This window comes from Ictalurus punctatus, chromosome 4 (assembly GCF_001660625.3).
Source record: "Ictalurus punctatus breed USDA103 chromosome 4, Coco_2.0, whole genome shotgun sequence".
NCBI classification, from domain to species: domain Eukaryota; kingdom Metazoa; phylum Chordata; class Actinopteri; order Siluriformes; family Ictaluridae; genus Ictalurus; species Ictalurus punctatus.
In genome coordinates, this window is record NC_071284.1 from 33,338,344 (window position 1) to 33,355,843 (window position 17,500).

At 43.7% G+C, this 17,500-nt stretch overlaps 1 protein-coding gene and 1 long non-coding RNA gene across 4 annotated transcripts in view; both read right to left on the bottom strand.

The window, feature by feature from the left end:
- Positions 1-2,768, bottom strand: part of veph1 (ventricular zone expressed PH domain-containing 1) — a 91,851-nt gene extending 89,083 nt beyond the window's left edge. Inside the window, exon 1 of one of the 3 annotated variants that reach the window (XM_017465734.3) lies at positions 2,496-2,752. The gene's annotated coding sequence lies outside the window, so the exon portion shown is untranslated. Of the gene's footprint in view, positions 1-2,495 lie in introns of all 3 variants that reach the window. The other 2 variants (XM_017465731.3, XM_053678190.1) reach the window with 2 other exon arrangements.
- Positions 2,769-13,014: 10,246 nt separating this feature from the next.
- Positions 13,015-17,500, bottom strand: part of LOC108264317 (uncharacterized) — a 6,200-nt gene continuing 1,714 nt past the window's right edge. The window contains exon 3 of the long non-coding RNA XR_006982446.2: positions 13,015-13,368. This is a non-coding gene — a long non-coding RNA (uncharacterized LOC108264317). The remainder of the gene's footprint in view (positions 13,369-17,500) is intronic.

The following is a 17,500-nucleotide window of genomic DNA, read 5'->3' on the forward strand; positions in this document are numbered from 1 at the left end:
GAAATATCAGACGGCGCAGGACGGTCGGATCCTGCGTATTGCATTATTTATGATCCGCAGCGACACAGCTGCTGTTCGGTAGAGGAGAGACGTCAACATCCGCACGGGGGGCTGTCAGGGACTAGAGGACGCAAACACACACACACACACACTCTCCAAGGAGAACGCATACACACACACACACACACACACACTGAAACACAGTGATGCACACACACGTACGATATATATCATAAACACGTATTAAAGTCACACAAAGTTTTATACGACTTTTTTTTCACCTCAGTGCAAAGACGGGTCACGCTGCGACAGCTACCGCGATCGTTATCGTTTCCGTAGTAACAGCGGATACGCCTTAAACCGATTCAAAACCGGAGAAGTGCATTGAACATGTAAGGAAGGAGTCTCCAGTGCAAATTCGTTTGCAAATTCAAGGCGTGTAACACCCGTTTATTCGGGTGAGGGGGCGGAGCATGTAAGGTGGGTGGTGTTTCTAATTTGCATAATAATGCTTTTACTAATGAGATCTTTAGTGAAATCACGACATGAACAATCCGGGGTTCAAACTAGCTTTTGTGCGACTTGAAAAAGTTCAGAAGGTTGCATGATACATACAATAGCAGATGATTTATCGATCTGATATAAATGACGTCTTCATTATTTTATAGAACATAAAGAGAGAAACTAAGGCGAGAGCAGAAGTAGGGCTGAGACGCACGGAGGATCTCAAACTATTCCTTTGTGTCCTTACTCTTTGTCTCTTTCTCTCCAAGGACTTGGGCTTTCATGTGACTGTCTGCACTGACACAGATACAAGATAGTGTGTGTGTGTGTGTGTGTGTGTGTGTGTGTAATAAACTAATATACAGACACAACAATGCAGCATTTCTTTACACATGTTGGTGGTTTCATAAACTGATTTTGAAGTCCTGCTTAAACGCCTAAAGACATAATGATAAAGTGTGCACTTGTGGGTAACAGGGATGCACTTCTAAGGTGACCTTGTTAGACAATGATCAATCACTGATCACCACTGCTTCCAACCACCAATCACTGATCACCACTGTTCCCAACCACCAATCACTGATCACCACTGCTTCCAACCACCAATCACTGATCACCACTGTTCCCAACAATAACCAAATACTGATCACCACTGTTCCCAACAATAACCAAATACTGATCACCACTGTTCCCAACAACAACCAAATACTGATCACCACTGTTCCCAACAACAACCAATCACTGATCACCACTGTTCCCAACAATAACCAATCACTGATCACCACTGTTCCCAACAACAACCAAATACTGATCACCACTGTTCCCAACAATAACCAATCACTGATCACCACTGTTCCCAACAATAACCAATCACTGATCACCACTGTTCCCAACAATAACCAATCACTGATCACCACTGTTCCCAACAATAACCAAATACTGATCACCACTGTTCCCAACAATAACCAAATACTGATCACCACTGTTCCCAACAATAACCAAATACTGATCACCACTGTTCCCAACAATAACCAATCACTGATCACCACTGTTCCCAACCACCAATCAATTATCACCATTGTTCCCAAGGACTAATCACTGATCACCACTGTTCCCAACAATAACCTCCCGGTCAGGTTCCATGTCGAATTTAAGATCATGATGTTGACACACAAGGTATTACATGGCTTGTCTCCTCAGTACTCATCTAGTTTATTAATCCCTTACACCCCAAATCTCAGACTGCGCTCCTCACAGTGTAATCAGAAACTGTTCCACAAACACGCTTAAAATCTACGGGTGACGGGGCTTTTCTGTCTCTGCTCCTTCCCTTTGGAACGCTCTTCCTCCTGAACTCAGGGAAGCTCAGACCTTTGGCATTTTTAAAGCTCAACTCAAGACATGCTTTTTTAAACTTACATTTGACTGCTGATGTTTACTTTTATTATTATTATTATTATTATTATTATTATCATCGTTCTTCTTGTTGATGATGACGTCGAAGGTCACATGACAATGCCAACATGGCGGATTGTATTCATAATACGACACAATTTTGACTGGCAGATAACCATGACGAACTATGAATATGCAAATGAGACCACGACGTCATCGATGGACCTTTTTGGAGCACGCACTAACGCGCACATACTTTCCCCTGAACAGAGCTGGAGACGTTACAACACTGGAAAGTGTGTTTGTGTAAAGAAATGAGTTGAGAGTGTGTGTAGTTGATGTGTGTATGAGTTTTATTGCAAGTTTCGGGTGAAGTGTTTCATCTCGAACATTGCAGCAAACAAAACCACATGAAAACACGCAGCTTTTTATTTCTCCTGCCATTCAGTCACTGGCTCTAGAAGTTTCCACTAAACGCGTAGAAATGTTGACCAAAACATTCTTTTATTTCTGATGAAGGACAGAGACTTTACACTGTTAAAACGCACCTGTTTCAAGTCTTTAATAAGAGTTAAAAGCTTTAAAGTATCACTCACCGCTTTTCCCCCGCATGCAGGTCCGAATATAAATCACAACGCGAAGAAATTCAGCTTTTTAGTAGCATTTATTCATTTATTTCATTTTAAATAATATCCCCAAACCACTGCACCAGCCCTGCTGTTAGAACTTCTCCTACAGAGCGAGGTTTATTTTTCTCTGCACTGAGATATGAATGGAGCTCACTGCGACACCGTGTGGCCGCTATCAATAGTGCAGCTCGCAACAGGTGCACACGATTCATCTGCAAAAATTAATTAAGATGAAGCCAAGTAGCACAACCTATAGAGACATTAATCTTAAGTGAAGGAATAGGCAACAACAACAATAATAATCATTAAAAGTGGAAGTACTCCGCTTAAAAATGTGAAAACGTCAAAGACAGAAAGTTGCTACTTTTAAATATATTAGCAAAGCAAACTATGCAAACTTAGTTACCATGGAACATTTTAAAAATGTAGCTACATTTACTTCAACACTCTTTTTTTTTCTTCTTCTTCAAATTAGATAGACACGCCTCAATTTAAACCAGTCTTTGTTTACTCCGTCATATTGAACTATTTTACTGAGGTAGGTCCAGATATTCAAACACACATGAATAGCTCTAGAGCTAACTACATTTGTGTAGCATGAGAGGATGCACTTGATTGGAAATGATTGGATGCTAAACTGTGCTTGATGTAAAGCCTCACTGGATGGATGAGAGGGAAAGAGAAGAGAAAGAGAAGAATGTGTGAAACATAACATGTGTAGGTGCTCTCTCTGTCTCTCTCTCTTTGTATATATAAACCATGATAAGTATGTGTGATTTTTCTGTAAAGGGCTGCTTTGGTCCTAAATGAGGACTGAAAGGCATCACGCCCGACTTGAACAGTTCTCCTGCCTAAGAGGCTGAGGTTTAATAAAAGATTCAGACAGGGCACTTACTTTAACTAATTTTCCATTAGTTGACCACCATAAAGGCATAAAATAATCAATAGCTAATAGCATCTCTTCTGTAAATACCACACTGTATTCTGATGTCTAAATAGATTCAGAAATAATAGGAAAAAAATATTAAAAATCCAAATATTAGACCGATTTTCTTTGAGAATTCGCTGTGATTTAGGTTTTTGGCAGTAGGATAATGTAGCTGCTCAGTTTTTTTGTGCTGCACCAGTGACCTCTAGTGGGAAAAAGTAGAATAACATGTAAACACTGCTGTGTTAAATAAAAGCTCTGTATTTGTCAAATGTATATTAAGACACTTAATGACTTTTATTTCTCTGCTGAAATAGGGTATGCCACTGTATTCAGGAACACACAGTGCTCATATTATTATTCCAAATCACCAAAAATCAACGGGGCACCCGTTCTGTTAACCGATGCAACTAAAGGCTAATTACAGAGCACGGCGTGTATATGGAAACATCATATAATGGCACTTTTTTTGTCTGTAACAAAACAAAGAAGCATGTGGACACCTGACCATCACACTCATATGTGCTTGTTGATCGTCCCATTCTAGATTTATCCCGCCTTTGCTGTTATAATGCGCTCCACTCTTCTGGGAAGGCTTTCCACTAGATTTTGGGGCGTGGCTGTGGGAATTTGTGTTCATTCAGCTACAAGAGCGTTTGTGTGGTTGAGGTCAGGTACTGAATTCGGGATGTCGAGGAGGCTCCAGTTCATCCTAAAGGTGTTCAGTAGGGTTGAGTTCAGGGCTCTGTGATATACAGCCATGATACACAACCTTTCAGCATGTCCTCCTCGTTCCCGTGCAGGATGCCGACCTTCACCAGCTACTCCAGGTCAGCCAGGTGGTGCATGTCGGTCCATATCACACATCAAATTATCACACGGACATCACCATGAAGATCCTGAGTCAGTCTAGGATGATGTTTCCTCCTGATGAAGAACTCAACACACACAAACACCTGGTTTGATGGGAAACAAATTAACTTAAACTTATTTTAACTTATTTTAACTTATTAAAATATAAATGAACAAATACAAACTTTCATTATAGCCGTATAACCTGATACCTAAATGTTGTTATGTACTTTTAAAATGTATTTTACTTTTATGCTTAACATTTTATAGAAATGTTATTTTGAGAGCTTCATGCTTCAGCCACCAGGGGGAGCTGTTTTACTGCTAAATACACGACCTCACACACTCCTATATTTGTTTTCTATTACATTTCTATAGACCTCGAGTCTGTAAAAACGTGTTGTAATGGGAAACTTCCTGCTTCTATGATATTGTTGTGTCACTGCATCATTATGTTCAGGTCATAAAAGGAAGTGAAAAAAAGTACAGATCATGCAAAACAGGACAGAGGAAACACTTCCTGAGTAAACTGAGAATCGACTCAACAATAATTCAGTACGGTTTTAAATGACTGGATGTATTTCGTAGACGATCCTGAGGAGGCAGAGGGTTTGGGGCGTTTTCCAACAGGGGGCGCTGTTTATGTTTCAAACTCTATTGTTTTAAATGAGTTACACAGGCAGAGATATAAACATGACACATCTACATTTATAAGAAATAAAGATACATAAGTAATACATCGTAACCTAGACGACGCTTTGAGCTACGCATCCCTCTACGCAAAAAAAAGTTAAATAGAGGGATGGAAGTTAGGATATTGAATTTCACTCAACGTTTTATTAAATTGATATTGTTTTGATTGTTGTCTTGTTTCTTCTACACCTCCATTTTGTGAGAAACATCTGGGAAACATTTCTCCAGAAGCGAGACGGCAGTTTGACGTAGTGATTAAATAACGCCGGATCGGTGATGAAGTTTATCCTGATGATGTCGGCACTCCCTCTTCCACGGGTTAAGAGCAAACCGCTGGAAATGGATTTCACGTAAAAGAACATGACAAACAGATCTCTTTTACAGTTTGAAGAGTTCAAGAAGTGAAAAGTTTTGTGATAAATGAAAAAAAAAGAGAGAGTATATATTAGTAAAAATGCGATCAGACACAAACCCGCTGCATTTCCTCCAGGAGCAGTAGGAAAGGATTCGAGACTGAAACTTCATGTTTATGCAGCACATGCTCAAAAACATGAAGACGGAGAGTGAAGAAAAGCCGAGTCGTATATAAAACACGAGTCGTCGAGCTTTCCCAACGTGTCTGATGACTCTCCCGACTCCACGGCTGAATATAAATAACTACAAAAGGCAGAAAGGCTCGGCTGTCGGGCACCGGCAAGAATAAGGGGAATCATCCAGAGATACACGGCGCAGAGCTACGAGCAGCGAGAGAGCGACACGGAGAGCGTTAAAGAGACGGATACAGAGCGAGGGAGAGAGACTGTGATGATGCTGTAGATAACACACAAGAAATGCTGGTTAATTCGGCTCCAGAAAGTTCTGGTGTCGTGCTGTTATAGTGGAATAATCAGTGATACTGAGATGTAATGAAGCTGAGTTAGTGCTACAACACTGTGGCGTTTTATTCTTTTTATACCACAACAATTTTCAATGATTTTTATTTTTTTTTTAAGAACAACGCACTTTTTATCCATTTTTGGTTACATTTAATTTTGCGGAGGAGTTATTCCCTCACTAGGCTCCTCTGACGTTAATAAGGCCAATTTAATGAATGAATGAATGAATGCCTTTTATTGTCACTATACATATGTACAATGAAATTAAGAGCCACTCCTTTTTGTTCCGTGCAAACATATACATTCAATACACAAGAAGAATAAACAGATAATACACAGATAAATAAACAAAATAAATAAACAAGATATACAATATATGCAAGATATATGCACGATAGATAGATATTGGGGTGGATGGGGGAGGTACTATGAAATGCACAGTTTTGAGACAATATATACATATGCTGTGGACTCAGTACATGTGTTTGTTTATCATGGTAATAGCTTTCGGGAAGAAACTATTCTTAAATCTACTAGTCCTTGTTTTGATGCACCTGTAACGTCTCCCTGAGGGCAACAGATTGAACAGAAAAAAAAAAATACTGTATGTCATGTTACCGTCCAAGAACATCCTCCATCCTGAAGATATCAGTAAGTCACAGCTTTACCTCTGACTGTTACTAATCACTAAAACTGGAGACTCCTTCCATAAATGTTAATAAACATCTTATTCTTAGTCTTGATTCTCCTTAAACCCAACCAGAATCCAGAATTCTCAATAAACATTCTCAATGAACACAGTCGCATAACCGAAACAGTTCATGAATCATTTTTAATAGAATCAAAACCTCTCGGCCGTGTGCGATTAGTGAGGGAAACATTCGCATTTGGCAAAAAGAAACACATCGTCACAGATCAGAAGCAAACTTCATAAAAAAGTAAAAAAATAAATAAATAAATAAATAAAGTAGTTCCGAGCCACTTCTAGACCTCCATGCTTTAAAGTAAGTAAGAAAGTAAGTCAATTGTATTTCCACAGCACATTTAAACACACCAAAAGCTGACCAAAGTGCTGAACACAATAAAACAGAATAAAACCAAATCGAGACAGATGATAGACAATAGTAAAAAATGAGATTAAATCACCTGGGAGAAGAGATACGCTTTCAGCCTCTTTTTAAAAACGATAATAGAAGGTGCAAAGGAGGATATCCAGTGGCGATTTATTCCATAAACGAGGGGCGGTGACTGAAAAAGCTCCACCCACCCCCTTAGTTTTTAAACGGGATCGAGGGACATAAAAAAGTAATCGTGCCAAATGTCCTCAAGGCAAAATAGCATGTTGAATTGCATAAATTGAATAAAAACACTGACAGGTATGCGTTATAGCTGACACCTAGATGAACACGTTACAGTGGGTTATATGACTGTAAGTCATTCCCTTCAAATGCTATTGAAGTTAGAAACGTTTATAACGATGTCGTATGTAACTTTAGAGACGGTCCCTTAATTTCCGCATATCCGCGAAAATCGAACGTCCAACGTCACGCCAAGTTTATACCAGTCCGCTAGGTTCATCTTCTCTTGTGGCGTGTCTGCACAATCCCACCACTAGGGGGCCGGCCCAGAGTAACGTGTTACAATAGTATCGGCAATCCATCGCTCTTCCTGTGAGACCCGGATGTAAAGATTTGAATTTCAAGACCTGGATTTTTGCAGCCTGAATTTGTGAGGTTGAAAAATAACGTGTTGAAATATTACCTGATGAATAATGAAGATGGTGTTTTAACAACTGAATATTTCCATGAATGAATGAATCGCAGAGGAAACTAATTCAAGCATTGATATCGCTGTGTTGTTGTTTTTTTCCCGATTTGTGTCAAATCGCTGGGCAGAAAAATTCGAGTATTGTTATTGTGATATGTTTTAAATTCGATTGACGTAATTCAACATGCCGTTTTGCCCTGAGGAAATTTGTCACTATTATACCTCCATACAAAAGAAACCTGTCTGGAGATCTTAAAAATCTGCTGCATGAATGTGGTGTAAGGAGATCTTTGAGATACGAAAGTCGTCTGTTATTTTCCTGTGTTCACGTTGAGGTGGAGCTGATCAAACGCCCGAGTGCCTCTGAGAGCTGGGAAACATCAGACAGGATCAAGATCAGACGTAGCCTCATTTCACTCGGCCGTACCGACGGAAAAAAACCGATTGGACTTTTTTATTTGGTCTATCAAATTATTTTATATCCTAGCGCTGCACCTACGTGTTAGCGTACGTCGTTTCAGAGCTGAAAAGAAACTCTTGGCGGTAATGTCATGAGCTCTGCACGTGAGGTTCTTGACGGGAGAGGAGCAGACAGGATGACAGAAGACAGAGAACAGAGGACGGCTCGTTCCGCCGCAGGTCTCAGCAGGGACGTGCGATGTAACGCACACGAGAACGTTCAAGCTGCGAAGGGGAAAAAAGTGTCTTTGTAAATGACGGGCCTTTCTCAGGGCCAGAGCTGCGTGGAGGCTGAGAGCGGAATTGAAACTTGATTCTGTCCTGGGAGCTTGCGGCGGGATGCTACTGGAACACGGTCTCCTCTGCCAGGCCGCATGCTGAGACACACACCCGCGTTATAGATTTTGACTGAACGTCCGCTGAGAGATGAAGGTAAAACTCAAAAGGAGGAGGAGGAGGAGGAGGAGGGGGAGGAGACAATTCTCATCTGGACTCATTTTTCACATCACCTAATGACACGAAGAGACAAAATTAACACCGCGTTTCCTGACACCCCTGTAGTGTCAGTGTTCACCGGGAGCGGCGTTCTCAACCTCCTCCTCCTCCTCCTCCACACTGACCACTGATGAAACGCAGTTAACGAAGAAAATGAGGCATTGCTGTTATCTTCTCGTGACGTTTTCTATAAATAGACACGTATTTAACATTTATGGAAGGGATCTCCGTCTTTTTCGGTCTCCGGTCCGACGCTTTTAAAGCTGTAACTTGTAAGCCGTAAGAGTTTTTCCTCTGCAGTCGTCTGATTAAGACAGATACGGAGTTGGACGTACTGTGTTACATTAAAGCTCTCAAAGTAGGGTGCTGAGACTGAAAGAAACCTGAAACTTGAGTGAAGTGTGAGTGTGAAAGAAACAACTGAAGATCTGGACACCTAATTAGAAGGCTAGTGTTTGGTGTTGGATATGTCCAAAAACTTTCAGATGAACGCTCGAAAAGAAAGAAAAGAAAGAGCAAAAACAAAACAGAGTGTGCACGTGATTTCCACGACGCAGACGTAACCGAAAACATCTGCAGCATCTGGGGATAGAAACATTATCACGCTGTGATTTTCACTCTGTTAAATATCCGACAGCTCGGAGAGCCGAGCCGTGAGCTCTTAAATTATCTCCAGACGTGTAGGGTTTATTTTTAGCTTTCTCTAAAACCTGTGATGGAGGAAATGTGAGACTCTTTTACACCGTTAACACAGGAACAAAAAAAAAAAAGTTACTCAGTGCATAAAAAAGACAAAAAACACAAACGCACAACACCGGAGCTGTTTCTATTCCAACGTTTATGTGTGTGAACATCACTTATAATGACCCAAACGGTGTGTTTATTTGCTATGTGATTAGTGAAGAACATATAGTAAATTATATTTAATGTGTATTAATTAACATGGGCCCTTAGCGGTTAGCGCATTCGCCTCACACCGCCAGGGTCGGGGGTTCGATTCCCACCACTGCCCTGTGTCTGTGGAGTTTGCATGTTCTCCCGGTGGGTGCTGCGGGGGTTTCGTCAGGGTACTCCGGTTTCCTCCCCCAGTCCAAAGACACTGGCATGTCCAAAGTGTCCATAGGATGTGAATGGGTGTGTGAATGTGCATGTGATTGTCCTCTGCGATGGATTGGCACCCTGTCCAGGGTGTACCCCGCCTTGTCCCCCGTGATCACTGGGATAGGCTCCAGGTTTCCTGCAACCCTGAAGGATAAGCGGTATAGAAAATGCATGGATGTATTAATTAATGTATGACATTTAGCTTTTTTTAACACATCAGCGCCCATTCTGTACGCATTTCCGCTGCTATTGTACTTACAGTGCCTTCCAAAATGACTGGCACCTTCATTAAGATAAGACCTCATTTCAGACCGCATGAGACTGAAGTGATAATTGCAAAACAACCACTGTGTATTTTTCTTACCCATTTCTGTGTCACGTTTGAAAATATGTATCGCACATCATCTTGTTGAAAGCTATCTATGATCAAGCTTGAACCTCCTGGCAGAGGCAACCAGCTTTTGGGGAGGAAACATCCTGGTACCATTACTGTTCACAAGAGCCACAAACAGGTTTCGGTCCACTACGTGTCCACTGTGAATTCTTCACCCGAAATTTCGCACCCATTTATTTCTAACAGGGAAGCGAAACGACGCACGAGCGAATTGTGGGATAGCGAGCAGCGAGAAAGTTTGTGTTGTACTTCCTACATACCGTATAAGGACAACTTGGATGAATTAAATTTATGCAAATGCAAAACTGCTACAACCTTCTTCTTTCTCCAATGCTTGTTGCGGCTCATTTTGACCTTAGCACCTTTATGGAAATGATGGAACCTTTAGTGTCATTGGATGCCACTGTAAATAAATAAAGTATAAACTTCATGCCTATCATACGTCACAGGGCGGGAGGGATGGAGAGATGGATGAAATGAAGGGTGCAGGGAAGGAGAGATGGAGGGATGTAGGGAAGAAGGGATGGAGGACTGTAGGGAAGGAGGAATGTAGGGAAGGAGGGAAGAAGGGGAGGAGGGATGGAGGGAAGGTGTGGGCTGAGTGCAGCTGTAATGTTGGACGAGAGTAATGCACAGAGCAGCCAGCCGGGCACGCAACCCATTACTCTGACACAGAGAGGAAATGAAAGAGGGAGAGAGGGAGAGAAAGAACGAGAGTCCTGTCGTGGAAAGCTTCTGCAGAATTATCTGGGGAAAGGCTGCTCGTGTCCGTGTGCTTGTTGACGTCTTCCGGGCTCGGTCTCGGGTAGAACAGAGCGTCTCGGCTCCAAATTAGCAGCGTGGGAAATATGTGCGAGGCGGTTTAGATAGTCAGATACGCTCGGAAAGCTTTATGTGTTGACATCTGAGACGCCCGGCTAAAGCGTTGTTTACACAGCGTGTTCAGAAACTTCGCTCAGGCTCTGCACTGGCCACCCAACTTCATTTCTCCCCTCAGCACAAACACGTTTTATAGAACACGATCAGTATCAAAGCAGCAGAACACGCTAAAGCTTTATTCGAATACTTCATTTGCATATCTTTTGTGTGCTGATGAGACGGACGACACGCAGTAAGACTCACCACCTCTGATTAAAGACGTTCCGCTCGCCAAGAAAGCAAGCCGAGCCGTCTACGTTTCGACTTTTTATCAAAGTCTCACAAAAAAAAAAACACAGCGTGACAAGTTTCCTAATCCGATTCCCGAACATCTTCTGACGTGGTTAATTGGAATTTAAAGCACAGCTGGATCATCGTTTCAAATTACAGGCTACATCCAAGAAAAGAAGATGAGGTAGTTAAGCAACTCCTTGGTGACAGGGCTCCTGACCTCCTGAAGGCTATTGATATTATTGGGATGTCTTGACTAACATGACGTCTCAACATTGTGTGGAGGTTGTGTGGGGTGGTGGTCCCTATTTTTAAAAAGGGGCGCCGGAGGGTGTGTTCCAACTTTAGGGGTATCACACTCCCTGGGAAAATCTATGCCAGGATACTGGAGAGGAGGGTCCAGACATTAATCAAACCTCGGATTCAGAAGCTAGGATTCTGTCCTAGCTGTGAAACAATGGACCAGCTCTTTACTCTTAAAAAGATCATGGAAGGTTCTTGGGAGTTTGCCCAAACAGTCTACATGTGTTTTGTGGATTTGGAAAAGGCATATGACTGTGTCCTTCGTGTGATCCTGTGGAGGGTGCTTAGGAAGTATGGGGTACTATACCTGTTATTACGGGTCATTAGAACCCTGTACAACCGGAGCAAGAGTCTGGTCTGTATTACCAACATGTTCCCGGTGCACGTTGGGCTCCACCGGGCTGTCCTTTGTCTCCAATTTTGTTTATGAGTTTCATGGACAGAATTTCTAAGTACATCCAAGGGATGGAGGGGGTCTGGTTTGGTGACCTCAAGATCACATCTCTGTTATTTACAGGCAATGTGGTCCTGTTGGCTTCATCGAGCAGTGACCTCCAGTGTGCTCTGGGGCAGTTTGTAGCTGAGCGTGATGCGTCCGGGATGAGGGTCAGCACCTCCAAATCTGAGGCCATGATTCTTAGTCAGAAAAGTTTGAATTGTTCCCTTCAGGTTGGAAATGAGATACTGCCTCAAGCAGAGGAATTTAAGCATCTCTGGGTCTTGTTCACGAGTGAGGGTAGAGTGGCGAGGGATATTGATAGACGGATTGGTGCAGCATCAGCAGTTAAGTGGACGTTGTACCAGTCCATCGTGGTGAAGAGAGAATTGAGCCGAAAGCCGAAGCTGTCAATTTACTGGTCAGTTTATGTCCCAACTCTCATCGATGGTCACAAGCTTTGGGTACTGACCGAAAGAATGAGGTTACGGATAAAAGCAGTGGAAATTAGCTTCCTTTGCAGGGTGTCTGGGCTCACCCTTACAGATAAGGTGAGGAGCTCAGACATTTGGAGGGAACTCAATGTAGAGTCGCTAGCTGGGATGTCTCCTGGATGCCTCCCTGGGAAGGTGTTTCGGCATGTCCAATGGGGAGAAGACCCGTTACTCTTTATTACTCATATCCTCTGTAAAAATATAGAGATTATAATGATGCATGATTGTGGTGATGCAAAATGTTTTCAAGGACTTTGGATTTAGAGATGATGAAAGCTTCTTATATCAAAAGGACTGGTACGTAAAAAACAATTCATCCTTTTAAAATAAATAATTGTGTAAATAATTGTGTAATTCACAAATTACCTCAGATTCTGATCAAAGTTGGTCACCTATCAATAAGATTAATACATCGAATCCTATCGTGTCAGACTCAGTGGTATCGTCAAATATCAAAAGGTGTGCATAATAATCATTCTTCCACATTTCCAATATTAAATAAAAGATGATCAAAAACACATTCTGTAAGACATTGCGGCTTTATTAGAACGTTTCATTTCCGTGTCTTTTGGTTTGATAATGAAACCATGTTCATTACAACGTGATGATAAAAACGATCACATTAAAAACGAGTAATCAGGATCCCGGATTTAAGAACTTCTGCTTCTTTACATGAAACGCCAGCGAGAGCCGAGCGATTCATCTTCAATCAAAGCCTCAGGAACGTTCTCATCCAATTCTGTCTCATAGATCTACTGATTTACTGAACTGCAGTTTAATTTCAAGAGATTATGGCCATTTCATCTTCTGAATCTGTCCGACATCAAAGAAAAGACCCGCAGAAGATCTGTATCTTCAGAAGCGACCCACAGAAGCGTCGTTGTGTGGAGATAACTGATGAAATAGAAAGCCCTTATCAGATTAATTTATTAGTCTCACAGAAGTCTTCTGAATTACTTTCTAAACTCTTCACACGGCTCTGTTACAGATAATTCATTCGTTAATTAAAACTTGTCAGCTGTCCAGGAAACAGGAGGAATGTTGTTTATTTAATGTTGTATTAAAACCTCTCATGGAAAAAGACTGAAAATAAAAAAAACGTGTACAATGTTGGGCAAGTGCAGTGCTGCGATGTGGGAAAAAAAATGGTCTGGGTTAACCCTGTTCCCTGAGAAGGGAACGAGACTTTGCGTTAGCTGAACGCTGTGGGAAGCGCTCTCGCGTGTGACCAGTATTTGAAGCTTGTGTAACATCATGCCTATTTATAGGCCTGCCGGGATCAGGTGATGTGGCAGTTAAGCACGTCGTGTGATATATAAATGACACATGTGAACCACGCCATCAGCCTCTATTATCTGAAGCGAAGTTGCAATTCACAGGCATGCCCCGGTACGACAAATCTACGCAACGTCTCGTTCCCTTCTCAGGGAACAGGGAATGTTTAACCCAAACGTTCCCTTTCAAATGGAACTTCACATTGCGTTAGCTGAACGCGGTGGGAACGAGAATACCCACTCTGTCATACTGAGGGTAGAGCCTGTTCAAAATGACCTGAGCCCAAGGGTCACTGCAAAACACTCGAGCCCAGGCCGGAATGTATGTCCAGGCTGTAAAATCGAGTGAATGTGTGCGGCGTAGACCACCCTGCCACAGCACACACATCCTGTAAGGATATTCATTTGGACAAAGCCTTTGAGGAGGTGACCCCCCTAGTGGAATGAGCCCTTATGCCCAGAGGCGTAGTGAAACCGTACGCCTCATAAGCGATAGAGATAGCTTCCACTATCCAATTAAAGATGCGCTGTTTCAACACAGCATGACCTCTGCTGTCGCCGCCAAAGCCGACCAGCAGCTGCTCTGACTTACGCCACTGGCCGGAGTGGTAGACGTAAGTACAGAAAGACCTTACTGGACACAGTCGGTGTGATGTCTCTTGTTCCGGTGTGAGGAACGGAGGAGGGCAGAAAGTCTGCAATACTACAGGCTGGGCAGCAGATGTAGGCACTTTAGGAATATAATCGGGCCTAGGATACAGGAAGGCCTTGGCTAATCCAGGGGTAGTGTCAAGGCAGAAAGGGGCAACAGAGAGCATGTAGATCTCCTACTCGCTTGAGAGATGTCAGGGCCAGCAGAAGAGTTACCTTTAGAGTCAGAAGCTTCTCAGACGTTGACACTAAGGGCTTAAATGCGGCACCTGACAGACCTTCCAGGACCGCAGAAAGGTCCCAGGAAGGTATGCGTGGCCTGCAGATGTGCCTCAGCCGCCTGACACCACGCATATCCTTCAAAGTTAGAGGATGTTGCCCCACAGAGGCTCCATCTATAAGGGTGTGGCTGGCTGAAATGGCAGCCATGTAGACCCTGATTGTAGGAGGAGCCAACCCCACTGAAACATCCTTGTAAGAACTCCAGGACTGTAGCTATTGCGCAGTTCGGTGGGTCTAGCTGACGTTACTCACACCGCGAGACAAAAAGTTGCCACTTGAGCGCATACAATTTCGTCATGGATGGCGTTCTAGCATTCTACATGGTCTCTACAAGCTCAGTTGTGAGACCAGAATCTATGAGCTGGTGCCTCTCAGGGGCCAGACCCACAGTTTCCATAGTTTCGGCCGAGGGTGATAAATCAGCCCTCCAGCTTGAGACAGTAGATCCCTGTGGATGGGAATCTCCGAAGGAGTGCCGTCTAGCAGGGATAATGTCTTTGAGAACCATATTCGAGCTGGCCTATAAGGTGATTTAGCAGCAGACATAGACGGTCTTGGCAACTGTCGCTAGGACTTGTGGGAGCAGAGTGATCGAGGCAAAAGCATATAGATGTGACCTCAGCCACATGTGCACCATGGTGTCCAGCACTAATTGTGTGGGATGAGTGAGGGCAAACCACAGCGGGCAGTGTGTTTTCTCCTTGGAGGCGAACACATCCACTCCTGCTTGGCCAAACCTCCGCCATATGGACTCCCCCACTTGTGGATGGAGCCACCAACCCATAGGCCTCAGCCCCTGCCTAAACAGGATGTCTGCCCCCACATTCCAGAATGTACATTGCACTCACTGACAGAACCTTCCCTCTGCCCAGAGAAAAATTAATTGCACCTGCCTGAACAAGGGGTGCGAACATAGTCCTCCCTGGTGGTCGATATATGAGACCACCACTGTGTTGTCTGTAAACACATGGTGACCTCTCAATTAATGAAGAAAGAATTTCAGTGCTAGAAATATGGCCCCCATTTCTAGGCAATTTATATGTTTATATATCTAGGCAATTTATATTTATATCTCCAGATGAGGGCCGCTCCAGAGACCGTGAGCTGGACAGCCATCTAAGACCACGCTCCAGCCCATGTGGGAGGTGTCTGTCATTACCGTCTTGCGCTAAGGAGACACCCCTAGAGTTTGACCCCAGGCTAGAAACCCAGGACACTTCCAAATTCTCAGAGCATGTAGGCATCGCCACGTGACACTGATTACTCTTCTCAGCCACCACTGAGGTCTCCTGTGTAATAGGCCAAATGGTATGATGTTGGCTGCTGCTGCCATAAGCTCCAACAGTCTCTCATAGAGACTGGAGGGGATGCCAAGATCCAGGGAAAACCTTCTCACGGAACAGGGTACATGTTCTATGGCCCCTTTGTCCAAGAGGTATCTAACTTCCTGCGCTAACGTCGGGCTCTGCTCTGTGCTGACTACTGTGGTGAGCACACCTCTGAACCGGGGGCTCGAGCTCTGAACTGGACCCGGTAACCCTTTTCTATGGTAGACAGAACCCATGAAGACACATTTGTCAGTAGTTTCCACGCTGCCAGACGGTCTTTTGTGACATCAACTTTTCTTGGCCTTTATGACCATTCTCAGATCAGGCCTAGTAGCAGGCTGTGACTGTGGCCGCCCGGTTCCCCTGGCTGTCTTCGGGGGTTGGCGGGCTGCCGTACTCGCCTTCTTTGCACTAGTGCTGGCCTGGGCTCCAATCGTGGATGCCCGGGTGAACTCAACACAACAGGGAAGGAACTGGCTGAATGCTACCGTATGTTGAGCTCACTCAGCAGGTCCGCTTGGTAGGCCTGCAACACTGCCATTGTCTGCAGTGACCCACAAGCGAGATTACTACTGCATAGGCCTTGCCCACCAATGCCAGGGTGGCTGTGCATGGCTTGGATGGCAAAGCCGGCCCCCTAAATTACCTGCCGTCGATGGAGAGAGGTAGCTCGCAAGTGGCTCCTCCACCTTCAGCATAGCTAAATAACCATGCCGTTCATTCCCCACAATGACAGAATAATCGGACATCGTGGGGTTATAAATAAGGCTTATGCATGGTTTTCCTCCAGAAGCCTGATATTTTGTCATGCACTTCTGGAAGAAAGGGTAGTTTATGCAGTGTGAGGGATTTACTTTCACTGGGGAGAAAAAGGCTCATCCAGCCTCAGTAATAACTTCAAGCAGCTGTTTATATGCTACTCTCAGTTTTTGGCACATCCTTCTGGCTCCTCGGTGTCAGAGAGGAATTATTATTTTTTATTTTTGTGTGTGTTTTTTTCCGTTTTTTTTTTTTTGCAAAGCGAGCTCCAAAATCCAGCGGAGAGCCGGACCCGGAAGACAGAGCAAGAGATAGAGCAGCGCTCGTCTCCGGCTCCTCTTCCAGATCCATATGAGATCCCCCGGACCTGAGATGGCTAGCTCGGCAGTGGCCGGCCCTGCTCCGCCAGGCTCTGAAACCCAACTCGCTCCGGTTTCCGAGAAGAGAGCAAATCGCGAGGGGAGCTGCCTAATGTAAGGCGTTCACAATGCGCATAGTCAGACCTCTTGAGGGCTGCCATGGCCTGCTCCATCCCAAGACACGTCACACAGAAAGTGTGCACTACTCCCCATGATGAAACGGGAGCAAGGCGTAACACAATTCCTGAATTCTCTCACTCATATTTTTCTCTCTCACTCATTTTTTTTTCTCCTCTTTTTTTAAAGGGATAGAAAAGTCCAGAGATTTTGAGAAAGATAGAGAGGAAATGAGGCGTTTTTTTGTTTTCGTTGC